Genomic DNA, 20,027 nt, shown 5'->3' with positions numbered 1-20,027 from the left:
ATAGAAGTAAGCATTTGATAAAATACAAAAATCATCGTTATAGTTACAATATAGTGACAAAATTTATAATTAATTTTCACCTTCATAGTGTTCTAAGGATTTCCTTCTGATAGAAGTTTATGTTTGGAACACTGAAAGTACACTTTGGTCACAATCTGCACTTGGCAGTGAGGCATAGAGTTCAGCACATAAAAGACACAAAACAAGTCAGGGAGAGGGAGATTCAGGATTTGGCATTATTCTACACCCTTGGAACAAGACAAATGCTGGGGAAGTGCCTAGATGCAGAGCTGTGCTTCTGACAGATGGTGGGATTCTAAAAGGAAATGGCACTTGATTTACCATTTGGTTACCCAATGAATCAATCAATACTTTCTACTGATTATATCTTTCAGATTGTTGCCATATTCATTCTCTCTTAGCTGTCTCTCTGTCCATTAATGTAGTTTATTATGGGCTCTCATTTAGTTAAGTGCAGTTCATTTTCATATGGTCTCTGATTTAGTCTCATGATTTTTTACCTGCTCTTCGGTTCTAAAATGATCTTGTATTCAAAACATATCGTCACTTCAAGATTCCTCAGAACATTCATTGCTAAAGATGTTATTACTATTTTTATTGTTCTTGTTGATTGTCTGTCTCCTGCCACCTAGAATATAAACCCTAAAAGGGGAAGTTTTTTTTTTTTTTTTTTGGCTGTTTTGTTTCTTGATATACCCCTACTTAATATACACTCACTAAATATTTATTGAATTAATAGCAGAATAAATGGTCAAGGAATTATTAAATATTTATTTATTTATTTATTTGAGAGAGAGAGAATGAGAGACAGAGAGCATGAGAGGGAAGAGGGTCAGAGGGAGAAGCAGACTCCCCGCTGAGCAGGGAGCCTGATGCGGGACTCGATCCCAGGACTCCAGGATCATGACCTGAGCCGAAGGCAGTCGCTTAACCAACTGAGCCACCCAGGCGCCCTCAAGGAATTATTTCTAGTCTTTCTTAATTCTGATCAGGCCCAGGATCATAAGCCTGACTGTGATTTCCAAGAATGTTTTCATGTATATAACAACTTTTCAATCTTTTTTTACTTCCTGTCTTCTCTCCCTGATCCCTAAACCTCCTCCCTCCCTCTCCCCACTCCACCCCCTGCCGCAGCACACACAAATTAACATCTATATTTTAGCCCACCCTCCCTGCTTCATGTTCCAGGAATGGTACCCTATTCTGAAGATCTGTTATTTAGTTAAGCACACGCAAGGCATAAAATTCATAGCATCATTTAAGGAGTTAATTGAATGTTGCTAGAGCTTAAAGAACGAAGGGAAGAGAGGGAGAAGATGAAACAATACAATCATGACTGATCTTGTATATCCTATTGTATATTCTCTTGTATAAGAGAAACAGAGAAAGGGAAGCAGGAAGTTGGAACACAGATGCACAGATGGTTGGGAATGCTGAACTGGGATAGGGCTGTGATCATTACTACAGTCTCCTGAAAGACCCCTTTGCATCACACTGTCCTCATCATGTTATATTATTTTATTCATTTACTAGTTCTCTTTGTCAAAAGTTTTGCCTGGTCAAACAGGACCTTTCAGATATCAAATTTGTTTTGAGATATGGACATATATTTGAAACCCATTAAATGAGTGGGGTGGGGAGGGCAAGAATACTTCAGTTTTTTCTGCCTCAGTTGAGGGAAATCCAGTGTGAAATCCACATTGACTGGGAGATAAAATCAGAGGGTTCCCATGTCCTTTTGGATCTAGCTGTGAGCAGTTAGTAAAAGCAGAAGCAGGAGATGATAGGCATAGGTTGATATAGAATATGTCTTTATTTTTTCTGTTTTGAAATTTAGAAAATTTAAGTCAATTTGGGTACATAACTTAGTTGCCTTCTAGAAAAATCTTGATTCAATTTAACTAAAATCAAAGCACTTTCAATCATGATCATATTAAAGAAAACCAAAGGATAGGAATCAAGATACCTGCCAAGCAGAACCAGTGTTTCAGTCAAGTTGAGGGACATGTTTTCATTGAAAGCAGAGAACAAGGAAGAGAAACAGGGAAAAAGTGGCATGGAAACAAGAATCAGAAAGAAGATGGCACTGAAATTTATGAAACTCTCATGGAGACCCAAACTTCTTAAGTTCTTTTCTAAGGCTGGCCCTGGTTATAAAACCATATGACTTATGACTTTGCTCAATGTAAGAAAATGATGAATTTTTCAGAGATTTTTGTTTAAGCTATCTGGAAGAGAGACACATGATTCTGTATACTTCTATAAGTGATACGTTGATTTTAAGATAATTTTTTTCTTACCCGGCAATTTCACTAACAAATTTGCTCAAACATCTCATATTAGACTTGTAGATGAGGTGAAGGAACACAAAATTTTCTTTGCCAGAAAGAAAAATAACTTCCTTCCTTCCCTCTTTCTTTCTTTCTTTCTTTCTTTCTTTCTTTCTTTCTTTCTTTCTTTCTTTCTTTCTTTCTTTCTTTCTTTCTTTCTTTCTTTCTTTCTTCTTTCTTTCTTTCTTTCTTTCTTTCTTTCTTTCTTTCTTTCTTTCTTTCTTTCTTTCTTTCTTTCTTTCTTTCTTTCTTTCTTTCTTTCTTTCTTTCTTTCTTTCTTTCTTTCTTTCTTTCTTTCTTTCTTTTTCTTTCTTTCTTTTTCTTTCTTCTTTCTCTCTTTCATGAAAGGAAAGCCAAAATGGTATTGAACTGAACTGAAAGATTGTATCTGTGAGTGAAATGAGTGTAGAAAGAAAGTAAAGTATGTCATAAAGAAATGGCCTATTAGGACTTTCAACCAGATAATCCTATCATTAAAGAATAAGCTTGCCTGAATGCTATGTATTTATATCTGTTTTCTAGCCAAAATCATACTATTGAAGTTTTTGCAACAGTTGACAAATTGCTAATATAAAAGCTACTGCCTTTGTCAACAGAATGAAGCTCTGGCAGAAGCATTTGGCCACTTTTTCAAATCCTTACATCTGAGGGACATCCTAAATGACTGAAGGACTAATGTAGTAATGAATGATGCAAAAACAATGTTACTGTACAATTGAGGGCAGTTATTAATTTGTTTCAGTTGGATGCATATGCCAGAAAGCTCTGTTTATGCAAGCCATTCAAGGAGAGAAAGAGATCGCTCAGCCTGAGGGAACAGAACAGTGAAACATTTCTTAAACAAGATCTTTTCTTGAGTACAACACAATGTCACTTTCACAAGTTTATAGTCAAGGGGAAAAAAAAAGGAAAATTGTAATTAATCTTTTTAAGCTTTTCTCCAGATATTTAAATTAAGGAGCAGCAGTGAGTGGAAGATTCCACCTATCCACCGTATTTCTTCTCATGCCCATAAGAATAAGTACTTGGAAATATAAGTATTGCTGCTACACAAGGTGGCCTTCCTATGCTTATGTGCTGGGATTTCTTATACACTTTTGAGCTTTTAAGTACTAAATAATTAAAATATGAATTGCTCATTGTTTGACATTTAAATTTCTATTTAAAACTCATAGCTTTACCAGTTTTAAATTGTCTAGACAAAAATCATCTCTGATTAAAGAATTATTCTACCCCCAATCTGCTTTTTTTATTCTAATTTGGATATATTAAAATTTATTTTTATTCCATAAACTGTTTTCACGTAAAGTTATATATTTAGAACATATTGGAAAAGTACCACACTTTTACAGTAATTGAATAATGAGTCATCTAAATCTGCATCTTAATCATGCTGATTTTAAAGACTTTCCTGTTTTGACTTTTTGCTTTATTTTGTTTTGTTTTTAAGTATTAACAGTAAGCTTTAGGCAAAATTCTCAGAGATTGAAGATTGAAGCTTGGGAGAATAAGATAGCAAAAAAAGTCAAATTTTTAAGGAAAAAAGACAGGTACTGATGCCCTCTAAAACCAGCATATAATCTCCACAATTTTCTCCCTGATAATTAATCTCTCAAGTTTAAATGCTCCCTTATGGGCCATTTTACCAATAAGTTTCCAAAGACCAATCAAGAAAGGGGGCGGGAGGCATTCCTGTGGGAAAGTAAGAGACTTGGAAGCAGAAAAGTTCTTTTGGTAACAACCCCTGGAGTCAAAAGGAGGGGCTAGGAGGACTGAGATGGAGAGTACAAAACCCAGCAGACACAAAGAGGAAAGGTATTTGCATAATCTTCCCAGTTTGCTTTCCATTTTAGAGTGAAAATATCAGGAGTGAACCACAAATTTTGTGTTTGGATACAGTGAAGGGACGTTTTGAAGTATCTATATTATAGTATTATTATATTGCTGTTATTTTACTCAAGATTAAGAGGTTCACTTAAGTTAGTAGCAGTGTGGGAAAGATGTTGAAGAGTTCATCATTGGAGGAAAAGGGGGAAATGGACATGACTAAAACTAAGTCTGTGACTGATCACATTCTGCTGTCTGTGTTATAGGGATTATGGGTACTGTTATAGGCAGTGGCATTTGGCTATATTTAAAGACCAAACATAGGGCATTGCTTTAAGACTTGTCTTCAGAAAGGACTTTATTTCGTTGCAGGCTAACGTGACTCTATTGGCAAGGCAAAACAGAATATAAGATTAAAAAATCTTACATCACATTGGTATTTGCATTTTTTCCCCAACAAAGCTATGTAAAACACGCTGTGAAACCCTCCTACATTAATTCAACAAGGAATTAAGAAAATTTTGAACATACAGAAAATATCACAGATTGAAATGCTTTTGCCACTGGTGTAAAAATACATAATAAATACAAAAAAATTACCAAAGTAAAACAATGCTGTGATTTCTTTCAGAATGTGTGAGATGGCAAGTTTCTAAAGAAATATTTTTGTTTTAATTCCACTTGGTCACGTCAGGTCAAGGTGAGATAAAAATGAATGCAACCCTCATTTTTACATTCAATTTCAATGTACTCTTTCTTTTATTTCTTTCTTTTATTTATTTTTTTCTTTTCTCTGTTTCTTTGTCCTTGTAGGAGGTCTTCTTGGTCAAGTAATGAATTTTTAGTATTAGTATTTTCACAAAGGTATGAAGTTCTTTGCTTTATTTCTTCTGATCTCTGAATACTCACCTTGCATTAAGAATCTGCCCTATTTGTTTGGAGTCAATAATGCAACTCCATGAGTTGTGAGCACTAGAATATTACCTTTGTGCACTAATTAATTGAATATGGTAATGAGGGCATGACTACAAAGTCAAAGTCGGAGAAAATGAGAAATAAGGCAATTTATTTACCAATGCAGAAACTGTGAAAGCAGGTTTTACTGTCCCTAAAATGATAGTTTTTCATAGCTACATTTTACACATGTAGTTATATGTTAATATTTGAATAGCTATATCATGAGAAGAGTCCATTTTATTTTAGTTTTTAATTGAAAAATAGTGATAATGCCTTAAACCTAAGATAGCAAGCTATGTGACTATTGTATTAATTCTTCTTCCAGATTCCTGCTAAAAATGCTTAATTTATTTCTGCTTCAGATTTTTAAGCTTTAAATTTGTTTAACTCTCTACTACTACTTATTTTATATCCAGATCTTTTTATTATTAACTACAGTAGAGAGCATTTCTTGATCACCCTCACTGTAATTTAAGGGCAAAAATAAAATTGTATCCTAAGAAATAGCTGTTAATGCTAATGCAATAATTTTAGCAGACAAATGCGATTTCTCAAAAAATTACAAACAATCAATAGTCATAGATGAAACATTTTATTTTTTATGAAAATCGATATTATCTGTTTAAAAATTTATTTATTTATTTTAGAGAGAGAGAGAGAGAGAGAGTGGAGGGGGAACAGAGGGAGAGGGAGAGAAAGAATCTGGAGCAGACTCCCCGCTGCACATGAAACCCAACTTGGGGCTCAATCCCACAACCCTGAGATCATGACCTGAACTGAAATCAAGTCAGACCCTCAACCAACTGAGCCACCCAGGCAACCCTCGGTATTGTCTGTTTAAAAAGGTTTTTCCTCATCTTACCCAACCCATTATAGGGGTCAAGGCAGACACCTCAACATGGGCCACTTGGCAGGAATATTTTCTTGAGTTAAAAGCAATCAAAACCCAGCAAATTCAGGAAAAACTCTTTACTTCCCCCTTAATGCCCTAAATTTACATTGGAATCTATACATAAAAGAGAGTTATTAATAAGAGATTCCTTTTTACCTAGGAAACTTAACTGCATAACAGGGCAAACTTTGCTTTCCAAGCATCTCTTACCTTCCTGATAACGTCTTTCTCCTGTTTGTATTCCCAGACTCTACCTCTCTCCTTAACTCAGGATGTCACATAAGCCTATTATTGCCTGATTGTCTTTGGAATTTCATGTCTGTGTGGATTCTTCATATGTCATATTGGGGAGGAAGAATTTCTTCTACCCTTCAAGATCCTTCTAGCTGGACTAAGAAACAAATTGACATGAGACAGATTAACAGAAGAAAATCAGATTTAATAGTGTACATGGGGGAAACCACACAAACATGGAAATTCCACAGACAGTGGAGCAGCATGATGCTTACATGAGCTAAGGAGAGGGGTAGGAGCCTGAGGATACAAAAGGGAGAAATACCATTAGCAGGAAGGTGAAAGGAGATGTTTGGAAAACAAAGGTTCCCTATTATGCAGATAAGTTCCTTCTATAAAGAGGAATCTCTGTTAATAGCTCTCTTCCTGTACAAGCAGACAATTGAGGCACTTGTTCTGATTTTCTGGTTTGGATTGTGTTTAATTCAAAATAATGTTCATGCTAAAGTGGCCCATCTTGAGATGGCCTGCCCTTGGCACCTACCTACAATGGGAAACTAAATTTGGTTTTCTCCTATCTCATGTCAATTTGATTCTTAGTCCAGCTAGAAGAACCTTCGATAGAAGAAAATTTCTTCCTCCCTAATACCACAAAAATAAAATTGGTGACGTTTTAACTAAAAATAAACAGATTTTAATTTTTCTTTGATGGTCAATGATTTCCCTCATATTTTAGGACATTTTTCATGCAAAGTTGAAGTATATCCATAAGATACACTAACTATACTGAGAAAATGTGTATCATTAATGTCTCTGCACAAAATAGATTATGAAAGAAAAGAAGATTGGAATTTATGGAGTGGGAGTTTACTACAAGTGTCACATCTAAAATCTGCTATTATTTTCGAAGGTATGGTCATGGAAGATGACTACCATGCTTTTCCACAAAATGTCACTTTGACCATTGTCAAAGAGAGATTACATTAGAAAACTGGGCTGATGATGTATGGCATTTTCTCTGATCATATTAAATGTAATGATGATAAGGTATTGTTAATACAGTATTTTGCCATTTGCATGTCAACTTGTAGAATTTTTATCTATTTAAAAAATTTTCTAAAGCAATATTCTTTCACCAAGGGTAGATGCTCCCAACATAAGGAGGGAAAAGTGCAGATGTAACTGAACTAATGTGAATTTACTCCTTAGTGAGTTACAGATAGAAACTACACGAGATGGAGTCTTCACAAAAGGAAACTTTATTTGCAGCAAATAAAGAGATCACAGGGAATAACTTTTCAAGGCTGTGACTCCCCGAGCAAGGGTGAATGAGCACCTTTTACTTAGGGCTATAGAATGAATATTTAGGAAGGGGGGGCCTTCTCATCATATATGGAGGTGAGCATAAGGTCGCACATGTGCCTTAAGGAAACATGCCTATATATACACTGTATGCTAAGTAAATGAGGCTTGTGCTCCTTCTTTTTTTTTTTTAAAGATTTTATTTATTTATTTGAGAGAGAGAGAGAGAGAGAGAAACAGCATGAGAGGGGAGAAGGTCAGAGGGAGAAGCAGGCTCCCCGCTGAGCCGGGAGCCCGATGTGGGACTCGATCCCGGACTCCGGGATCATGACCTGAGCCGAAGGCAGTCGCTTAACCAACTGAGCCACCCAGGCGCCCGCTTGTGCTCCTTCTTGGGCAGAGATTTTAGTGTTAATATTAAGTAAAGGTAACTGTCAGTAATTCCATAGTCCATCTGTGCAGGGGTGAGTCGGGTTAAGCTCAAACTGGTTTGAGCGGTCTAGGCCATGAGAGCTCTTAATTTGGGCAGTTCTTATTGTTTGAGAGGTAGTTTCGGTTTCCATCACAGGACGCTATGCCCATTGAGTCTTTTGCCTGAGTTAGGAGATAAGCTGAAAAGAAGAGCTGAAGGAAAAATGTGGGACAAAAGTCGGTGCGTGCAAGCAGGTGAGCAGTAAAGTTCAGGTCTTGGGGTCTAGCTGGTGACACAGATATTTAAATTTAATTTTAAACATAATTTTCTGATAATGCTTGATTAGAACAGAATGAAGACAGTGGTTAAATCTAGAAATAATCCTATAAATAAGGATATTATATATTTTGTGTGCTCACCAGAAATATGTTATATAATGATGAGTCTATCTATCCATTCCTTTTACAATACCACACAATTTAATTCTCTCCTTCCCTTACTACAGCTATTATTGAAAATAATCCCTTGTGTAATTTAAGTATCTGTAAGTACCTTAATGTGACTCAGTTTCCCTATTGCATTATTTATTTTTCCTTCAACTATTGGCCACTTCAGTTTACTTTCCATTTACAAATCAATCTGTGAATATTTCCAGTCTCACTGTTGTGATTTCAAATACAAGTGGCCACACTGTGGAAAACATTTTTGTTACAGTAATTGATACATAAAAACAGCAAAATTAACTTTCTCCTAATTCAAACATGATGCTATTACAAAAAAATAATCTAAGAATTTTTTTCCTATATTTTTCCATTTAGTCAAATATATAGAAACTGACTTTTGAGAAAGGATTCATTTAACATTAATATTTCAGAGCAAGATTAGCCCAATGCAGTAATTTGGGGCTTCTCCATTTAAAGCAGTGATTCATAAAATATAATGTAGATCTGAATCATCTGGGGGTGCTTGTTAAATGCAAATTCTTGGATTCTCCACCACATTCACTGAAGCAGAATTTCTAGGGGGAAATTTTTATGCAGATAAATATGGATCATGTCTGCCAAAGACTTAGCTAACTGAATGAAACTAGCTAGCCTCTTAAAAGCTACAGATTTCCAATCCTTCTGTGTTTTTTGAACTCATCTTAAAATTCACGGAGTGCAACAAAATTAGCCAGTTTTCTTTTCTGTAAAAAAGGAACTAACATTTGTTAAAAAGCTGGAAATTGGAAGGGTAGGATTCAAATGCAGATCTGTCTGGCTCCCAAATTTGTGCACTTTCTGCGGCAATATGGACATCTATTCTAGTTTAAGTGTTTCTTGCATGAATATGTGAATTACTTTGCTATCTTTCATTGCATAATCATATAGGGAAAACAGAAAATGTGGAGCTAGATTTTGCCTACACTTAAGTTACAACTTACTTTATAATTTTGAAAATAATATGAATGAAAATCTTGCCTTCGTATTCTCCAAAACCTCTATGACCTTTGTCTTTCAATTTTTATTTACACATTCCTTTCCTCTAATTCTTTCCCCATTTTTCTTAATGTTTTACTTTTTAAAACCCATTTTGACCTGCATGTCCTGAACTAATTTTCAATGACTTTGTTCTCAAACTTTCATCTCTTATCTCTGTGACACTTTGCTTTATCTCTTTTACAAAATGAATGGAAGCAACAAAATGTGAGTGAAAAAAAATACTGCAATTCACTTAAAAATTTTTATTTTGAAGTGCTTTTTTTCTAAGATTTTATTTATTTATCTGACAGAGAGACAGCGAGAGAGGGAACACAAGCAGGGAGAGTGGGAGAGGGAGAAGCAGGCTTCCCACTCGAGCAGGGAGCCCGATGCGGGGCTCCATCCCAGGACCCTGGGATCATGACCTGAGCCGAAGGCAGATGCTTAATGACTGAGCCACCCAGGTGCCCCATTGAAGTGCTTTATTTTCAAAAGACTGCAAAAAGAATATAAAAACTTCCCTTATTCCCTTTACCTACATTTTATAAATGTTACATTTTATTACATTTGCTTTGCCATTACCTCTCTCTCTCTCTGACTCTCTCTCCATATATGCTCAGGAATGAGTAAGTTACACATGCCTTATTCAGTCAGACTGTAATTATCAAAATAAGAATATTAATATTATTTATATAGTCCAAAGATATTCTAATTTCATGTTACCTCACAAGCAAACTAATTTACTAGAATTTGATCATGGATTACATGATGTATCAGTTATCATGTCTCTTTAGGCTTCCTGATTTGGAAATTTTTCTTCATTTTTCTTCTTTCAGAACCTTTGCATTTCGTAGAGGAAAGGACAGTTGTTATGTAGAACATTCCATACTGTGTATATTTATCTTGTAATTTACACTGGTTATGCATTCAGCTCATGTTTTTCTGATAAGAATTCCATACCTGGGGCGCCTGGGTGGCTCAGTTGGTTAAGCGACTGCCTTTGGCTCAGGTCATGATCCTGGAGTCCCAGGATCGAGTTCCGCATCGGGCTTCCTGCTCAGCGGGGAGTCTGCTTCTCCCTCTGAACCCCCCTCATGTGCTCTCTCTCTCTCTCATTCTCGCTCTCTCAAATAAATAAATAAAATCTTTAAAATAAACAAATAAATAAAATTAAAAAAAAGAATTCCATAACTTCAGTTTTCAATGATTCATAACAAGAAACATATGTTGAAGATTAGCTCCATTAGTAAGTTCACAATGAAGAAAACTGGCCCACCACCTATTTTTCCCTGTAAATATCTTGTGGGGAGATGCTTTGTGACAGTATATTTTCATGTTTATCATAATTTTGCTCATAATACATGGATGATTAATACCTGTGTTGGGGAGGAATAATTTCCTCTGTCCTTCAAGGTCCTTTAGCTGGACTAAGAATCAAATTGACATGAGATGGATTAACAGGATGGCTCAGTCGTTGGGCATCTGCCTTCGGCTCAGGTCATGGTTCCAGGTCCTGGGACGAGCCCCGCATCGGACTCCCTCCTCAGTGGGAAGCCTGCTTCTCCCTCTTCCACTCCCCCTGCTTGTATTCCCTCTCTCGCTGTGTCTCTCTCTGTCAAATAAATAAATAAAATCTTTAAAAAAAAAATCAATGTATGGGCACCTGGGTGGCTCAGTTGGTTAAGCGACTGCTTTCAGATCAGGTCATAATCCTGGAGTCCTGGGATCGAGTTCAGCATCTGACTCCCTGCTCCATGGGGAGTCTTCTTCTCCCTCTGACCCTCCCCCCTCTCCTGTGCGCGCTCTCTCTCTCTCTCTCAAATAAATAAATAAAATCTTTAAGAAAAAATCAATGTAGTTTTGTACATATGGGCAATCCACACAGACATTCCAAAGACAGGCAACATGGCTAATATGACATCCTGAGCTGAGGAGAGAGATAGGGTCTGGGGATGAAAACAGGAAGAAGACCATAAGCAGAAAGGTGAGAAGAGTGCCCTATTGTGCACCTAAGTTTCTTAGGTAACGAGGAATTTGTTGATAGCTCTTTTTGGTACAGTCTCTCCTTTTCAATGTAAATGTAGGCCACAGAGAGGGAGGTAAAGAACTTTTCCTGAATCTGGTGGGTTTTGTCTGCTTTTAGGTCAAAAAAATATTCAGTATTCATTCCAAAGTGGCCCATCTTGGGGTGGTCTGCCCTTGGCCCCTACACCTGAAACAATTATTGCTATTCATTTCATCTTGCTGGAAAAATATTATTATGATAGTTGTCAATGGTGATGTAGTAACTCTGTTATTTATTATACATTTATTACCTGGAAATTAGCCACAAGTTAGAGCCTTTCTTCTGTTGGTCTATCTATCTAATCATCTACCTATCTATTTATTTATCTTCTACTTTTTATTCATGATGGTATGATTGCATGGATTCTTATTTTATTCAGTGAGTTTTAAATATTTTGAGTCGTATGTTAAGACTATAGAAGAACTCATTGAATTTTCTGTTTATGACAGTTAGTATTTCAGTTTTTATATTTAGGCACTTGATACATATAGCATATATTCTTATTTATGGTAAGATATGTGGGGCACTTGAGTGGCTCAGTCGGTTAAGCATCTGCCTTCAGCCCAGGGTCCTGGGATCGAGTGCTGCATCAGGCTCCCTGCTTAGCGGGGAGCCTGCTTCTCCCTCTCTCACTCCCCCTGCTCGTGCTCTCTCTCTCTCTCAGTCAAATAAATAAATCTAAAAAAAATTGTGGTGAGATATGTGATTTTAACAATTATATTCTGTTTTTCCAAAAACACTGTCTAGTTACCTCAGCACTATTATTTAATGATTTATTTATTTATTTTAGAGAGAGAGAGTGCACAAATAGGAGTGGCAGAGGGAGAGGGAGAGAGAATCTCAAGCAGACTCCACGCCGAGCATGGAGCTGAACGTAGGGCTCCATCTCACGACCCTGAGATCATGACCTGACCTGAAACCCAGAGTTGGATATTTAACTAACTTCATCATCCAGGCTCCCCAGCACCATTATTTAAAAGTTCATCTTTCCCACAGTGATTAGAAATTCCATGTTTAAGATATATTCTCTAATATTTGATATGTATTCTTAAGATATGACTTATCATTCATGTTGTTTATGTGTTCTGTATCTCATTTATATTTTGTCTACTTAGACAGTCTTGTAGTGAAGAGTCTTTGAATTTCCTTTAGCCCAGTAGAAGTGCATGCTATGTTATCTGGTACAAAGATACTCATCTAAAATGTGAATTGTCACTTTTAGCCTTAAAAGAAGCGTTGTCTGCATGAATAAAGCTATTCTGTTTGAATTACACTTTGGTATAAGATTGTTACCAAACAATCTATCAGAGCAGCTAACCCAGGAAAGCAATGGGAAAGCCGTAGCACACTGCAGCAGCCAACTGCTCTATCTCGGGAATCCCGAGGGGGCTGGACAAATCAAAAGCATAGCTCCTGGCTGGGTTTGCCAACACTGCTTCTGAATGAACTTGGATAAACTCATCACAAGTGAAGCCAATAACTCAGGAGATGATGGTTTGGAAAGGAGAAAAGGAGAAATTTATTTCAGGTGCCTACAGCCAGGGAAGGTAGCAGGCTCAAGGCTTAAATGGCCTCTCTACAGGCAAGATGGACATCTAGAGTTTTATAACGAGAGGGTGGGGGGGGGTTGGTGGTGTGCAAGAGAGTAGATAGGTACATGTGATCATGGGTGGGAGTTGATATGTATTTAGCCAGTAAGAGATGTATAGGATGTGGTCTTCTAGGCATCCCTTTGCGATCCCTTTTCTGGTCTGGTAGTTGGGATGTTCTAGTCATTGTAAAACACTTTCATTAATGGTTCAAGAAAATGCAATAAGAAATAATGAGTTTTAGTTAGAACATGAGTTAATCAGTCTTGTCTCTTTCTGGTTTTAACTGTTGGGGTCTATAGTTGAGCAAGGAGACTCACTAACAAGGTAACAAACCTCGCATCTTTATTGTTTCAATTCCCCTGGTAGATCTTTGGCAATCTCTTATTTAGACTTTTCTTATTACTTTATCTCTTATATTAAGCAAATAGTTGAATCTTTTTTGTATATGAATCAATTTGGAAATATTTTTTACAATAAGTTGCACATTTATTGATATGTCTGCTATGTTTAGTCTCAATTTTGTCATATGTTTTTAATCACAGATAGTGAAAAGGAGGAAAAATTATCCTCTACCCTCCAACATCTTCCAGCTGGACTAAGAATTAAATTGACATGAGACAGATTAACAGGAGAAAAGTAGCAGAGTTTTATTATGTATGCATGGAGACCAATCATGAAATTGAGACCCAAAGAAAAGACCAAGGAACACAATTCATATTTTTTAGACAAAGGGACAATAAGTTGTGAGAAATTGACAGGACAAAGAAAACTTAACTTTGGGAGCTTCAGTTAGTAAGGAATTCTAAACAGAATTTGGGACTGCAGTTTTAAATTAGTACAAAGTAACAAGGTTTGTGTATATAGCCTTCTTGGCATAAAATTCCCTGTCTCTAGTGATAAGAATGTCTTTCTACCTCATGATAAAGGGAGGGTACCTTTCATATGGGATATATATTTCCTGCTTTTAAGGGGACAGAGGAGGATCTGAGTGTCCCTTTTGCACAGCTTTTCTCTTAAGTAACTTTTGTTTAAAATAATCAATATGCCAAAGTAGCACATTTTGGAGCAACCTGCCCTCGGCCCCTACGATGATATATTTTCCATGTACTCATTTTTTTTAGTGCATTTATTTCCCTGTTTTCTTATTTAGCCTTTTAGTATCTGTTTCATTAGCTTTCTATGATATCATTTCACCCATATTTTACCTATTCAACAATCAATGAACTACTTCTATTTTCCCCTTTCTCTCTCCCTTCTGTTCTCATACTAATTATATTTTTCTTTGTCAGAATATACAATATTTGCATACTGTTCTTCCACTTGTATTCCATTTTTTTTTTGTTTTGTTTTTAGAGCTTTTATGACTACAGTTGATTTTAGGCAACCATTCTTTTCCTCAGCTACTTGGAAGATCTTGCCACTGTATTTGTGTTCTCTAATCTTTATCTTTGTCATGGTGCTTGAAGTTATCCACAACTCATTTTTTATCATAAAAATCACCCATGCCCTTATTTTATATAGTTTTATTTCAATTTCTTATTTTTATTTTTTAATATATTATAAAATGATACTTTACAGTGACTTATGAGATATTTTCATGAAACTAGTGATTCAAATATACAAATAAACATTTGAAAAAGTAAAATATTATTATATCTGAGTGGACATGTTTTTACATATGTGATTTAATAAGTATTTGCTACTAAAGTAATAAAATATTATAAGTACATATTTGATTATTCTATTGATATCTCTGAATGTTTAAATAATCAAGTTAGCTAAGTATGTCTTTTGGTGGATATTAATCTTAGGAAAATGGGAGATTATCTTCTATTCAGGCTTTTGGAGTATTTTCACTATGTATTATACATATGATTTTCATGTATAACTATAAAGAGCTGACATGGTACATAAGTTGTAAACCTCATGCAACAAGTATTGCTTTATAAATGACTTGTAAATAAGGCCTAAAAAGATTAAAAGAGTTACATTTGTTCTAATACATATCTACTTTATGTCAGTTACTGTGTTTGAAACACAGTTTTTGTAGGAAGAGGGAGGGGATTTATGTAAGAGAATGCCAATCCATCTAGTGGTTGAGAATTTTAGAAATATGTCATTGGAATGATTAATTCTTGAGTGAAATATCATGGTGTTTAATAGTTTGATACCAATTTTTAAAAACTTCAGAAAATCTAAAATGAGAATGGATAAATATATTTAGAAGACAACGGTTAAAATGTTGAGGGGAATCACTGCCCTGTTATCAGAAGTGAAGTATCTGAGGGTGGATCACAGCTGGTGGCCACACATCTGTGTCTATATACCCAAAGAACTATCATGTTGAACATTGGATTAGGTCTGTATAGGACTAAAAGTTTATAACAAGGTAATTGGTAAAGACTTAAAAGAAAATCAGTTGTCTAATAAAAAAAAACTTTCAAATTTGATAGAATCAAAAACAAGGCTACAATATTTTGAAGCTCCTTCATAAGTATAGGTGTCTATTTTCCCACGTTTTGAAACTATGCTGGCTTTGTGATTTGCATTAACCCTAGGACATGGTAAAATTTATGTTGTGCAAGTTCCAGAGCTTAATTCTAAAGAGACCTTGTAGCTTTCACACTTGACTTTCATGAGATATGTCCTGAGACTGATGTATAAGAGAGTTAGTCTTACTTACTGCAGGTTAAGAGGTCACTAGTGATTAGGACCACCATCCCACAGCTGACAGCTACCTTCCCGGGACATGATGTTAGTGGGGTAACCTTGGATCTTCTAGACCAGCTGTTCTTTCTACAGACTACATCCACATGAGTAAGTCTCAGCACATTCAGTAGGGACTCTATCCAGCCACCCCACAGAATGTTGAGAAATATTACATTGTTGTTGCTTTAAGCTATCAGGTTTGGAAGTAATCTGTATGTCAGCAATAGTTAATTAATGCACAAAATCTTCTGAGATATTCACAGACAAAATGAAGCATTAAACATTCAAGTAACACTTCTCAAGATATTCTTAAATTAGATACATGCATAGAGAAGATAGTTGGAATAAATTAAGATTACTTCCAAATCCGGAATTGTCTCATATTGTGAAGAATAGCTTTAGATCAAAAGGATTTCCCTCTGAGTATTGGCATCAGCCAAAACTTAAAACATTAAGATTTTATCCAAAATATTTGTCTCTGCCCCCAAACACCTCACTTGTCAAAGGAAAATCTACCTTAGAGATCTGAGTACTGATCAGTACAAAGAGTGCCAACCTATGAAGTGGTCAAAAACATGAGTGACTCAGCCCAGGCCATTTCTCCAAATACTGTCTCTCTGAGAGGAATTGTATCTCTAGCATAAACCACAGCCTAAAATACATTATCTCTTGTTTTCCAGTTTAGGTTTCTTTAAAGTGGAGATGGGCCATCATGATTCTTGACACTTACAAAACAAATCTAGTGAAAAATAAATCTGAATTGTAATACTAACCTTCCCAAACTCTCAGTCTCTTCACCCACACTGAGTATGTCAAAAAATTATATAATCTTTCAACTTCATAGGTCCTTTCTAAGAACTCAACTAAGTCTACATAAAGTCAACATTCTCTTCTTTTTCACACTCATATTTAATGAATTTGCATAATATGTACTTGAACTAAGTAATTTCAGAACATTATGCCTGATAAAATCATTTCCTGGGAATAGACACAACTGACTATTGGTACATAACAACTAAGGTGTGTAAGTAGAAGTGTGGATTGTTTTAGAGAGCAGTCTAACACTCACCAGTGTGTAGCTTTGTACTTCAGGTAGGAGTTTAAAGAGGGAAATTAATCATCTGCTAATACATTAGCAAAACATTTAAGTGGAGGTCAGATAAGGAACAAAACAAAGCAGAAATAGGCTTATAGATACAGAGAACAAACTGGTGGTTGCCAGAGGCTGGGGGTGGGGGGCGGTGGTGGCAGGTGAAATCGGTGATGAGGATTAGAGGTACAAAACTTCCAGTTATAAAAAATAAGTTGAGGAGAGGTCATGTTCAGCGTAGGGAATATAGTCAACAATATTGTAACAACTTTGCATAGTGACAGATAGTAACTAGACCTATTTTGGTGATAATTTCATAATGTATAAAAAATCTAATCACTATGTTTGTAAACCTGAAACTAATACAATATTGTATGTCAATTATAATTCAATAAAAACTCTCCTTTTGTATTTTGGTGAAATAGAATAATATAATTATAAAAAATATAATGTTAAGATATGTAAAGGTATAATGTTAAGAACCAAAAATATTGGGGGGGACTTACTTAGTAGTAATTACATACTAACAATATTCTTATATTGACTTAAATTTCTAGAAGAAAATTTAAAAACTGACTCCAAATCAATAAAACACTAAAATTTTAGTAAAGGAAGCTGTTATGAATATAGTTAAATTACAACTGAGAGATCAGTATTTTAAAGATTCTGCAAATTGATTAGAGAGAATTAGTCATGGACACATATTGTTATTGACTTAATAACATCTTAAAATTCATTTGTGAAAAATTATTTGAATTATAACATGCATTATTCTAAAAATTGATTTGGCATATTCATATGAGTTAATAATAGGTATATCTCTAAACAGTAGGTTCAGATAATTTATAGGCAATAATGGATTAGCACTTTACTAATGATATGATTAAAAATTAAATAGGATGTTAATGAAATATATAGTTGTAACAAATGCTGGGAAATACGTTTTACTTTAAAAAAATAGAGCAGTAATAAAATGCATGTAAAATTTTATCATAATTGTAAAAGAAGGTTACCTTGGGAAAAAGGAGAAGAAAGCCATTCAAAAAATATAATCTTGAAGTACATATGCTTAATCATGTGGGAAGCTTAGATTGAGATTGGAAAACAAATCAAGTCAGTATTTATAGTTCTTCTGTTTGATAGAGACTCATCAGCACACTTATACACATACACAAACACACACACACACACACACACAGCAGTATTTACTATAACAGATTTCCATTTAACATAGGGGCATTAGGACAATGAAAGATAAACCCAGTTAACTGAATCATTACATTTTCCTAAGCTCGGGAACACCTATTTTCTACTATTTTGCCACAAAACCTGTTATCCTGCACCCTTCAATATATTACCCCAATACTCCTTAAAAAGAGTATTTTTATCTTAATTACAGCTACAATTTAGAGATTGTGTAAAATGTGAAATCTGTCCTAATTATGCTATGATTAAAAGGGAACATAAAAAACTCAATAATACACCTAAACAGAGTAGAAATAGAAAAGTTAATTGACATGATTCTGAGTGTAGGAAGAGATCCCAGAGATATGAAGTGAAATGGAAAGAATAAAATTAAAGGCAAAGTACCAAACAGCATTAAAATTTATCACTAACCTATTAAGTTATTGAAGATTCTTTTTTGAAAAAACAAGAACTTTTATTACTGGCTAGATCTATAGTTTTACAGATAATAAAGAAATGTACTAAAGGGAGTAGTTTGTCTATGGTCCAATCATTTGAGGGAGCTTTATAATCTGAAGTATACTTTGCATTTCTGATGTGGGCAATTACTTGATACCAGTGGCTTGATTATAATTTTCATATAAAATATAATATATGAATGCAGGCATGCTCTGACAAAGTGTCTTAAATATCTGAATACTAATATGTCAGAAGGCAGGCTACGTCATTTTATAGGAGAAAAATTCCACATTATTCATCTCTGAAAGAAGACCAAGAATTTTAGGAAGTCTATAGGACTTTTTGATTAGCATACACTCTTACTTATATATTGCCATAAATGTATACTTTGATGCAATCTAACATAAAAACAAACTCAAAGGACAGAAAAACTGCAAAATCCAGGTAATAAAAAGTCCAACTTTAACAAAAAGTTACCCTCAAAAGAATGTTGAGATTAATTTACCTGGAATATTATAACAAGTGGATAAATGAATTAGTCTTTAGGTTAAAAGTACATTGTAAACTTTATATAGAGAAAAGGAAGAACAAAGATCTGAATGAAAATTACAGAGTTAAAACATAAGGAGCAGAGCTCTAAAATTGAACAAGTTATGCTTTATAAAAAAAATAAATGTTAAACGACATTAGTCTGTGAAGATGTCATCTGTTTAGAAGTTACATTTGCACAATATTCAAATGTCAATTAAAATACTTTAAGGAGGAGCGCGTGGGTGGCTCATGTAGTTGTAACGAATGCGTCTGCCTTTAAGATGGTTAAACGTCTGCCTTTCCTTTGGCTCAGATCATGATCTCAGGGTCCTGGAGGGTCCTGGGTTTGAGCGACCCCCACATCACTGCATCAGGCTCTCTGCTCAGCGGGGAGTCTGCTTCTCCCTCTTCCTCTGTACTTTCTCTTCTGCTCTTGCTATCTTTCAAGTAAATAAAATCTTTAAAAAAAATACTTTTAAGGAATGAAACAGAAGATAAACACTTCATCAAAACATCCTATAGACTACTAGTCAATCTATTTGAAACATTGATAATGAATTTTTACCAAAAACAAGCAAACAAACAAACAGTAACAGCTGAAATTTGAATCTCATGTTGCATCTGACACTGGCATAAGCTGTTAAAGATGATCCTCTCTAAGGATTGACTCCTGTTTTTGTTTACCTTATCTAGTTCTCAGACTCAGATTCTGAATCTAATCATCTCTTGACCCTACCAGGCTATTCAATCTTGACCCTACCAGACTATTCAATATTTTACTCTTCCTCATGCTCCTCAAATCACTGCTTTTTTCTTAGCTGGCTTAGATTCCACTGTCCACCACTATAATTACTCCATCAGTAGCTTCTTCATCCCTTGCTCCAAACTTTTTACTCAACTGGCTAAAACCCTAACTTGGTTAAATATATTACTTCTCTTAATCCAGGTCTAGAGAAAGATG

The sequence above is a fragment of the Eumetopias jubatus genome, unplaced genomic scaffold, assembly GCF_037043125.1.
Source record: "Eumetopias jubatus isolate StellerSeaLion01/CBP00866 unplaced genomic scaffold, mEumJub1_p1.0 scaffold_1, whole genome shotgun sequence".
Classification (NCBI taxonomy): domain Eukaryota; kingdom Metazoa; phylum Chordata; class Mammalia; order Carnivora; family Otariidae; genus Eumetopias; species Eumetopias jubatus.
Note: the sequence above shows the minus strand (reverse complement) of the source record.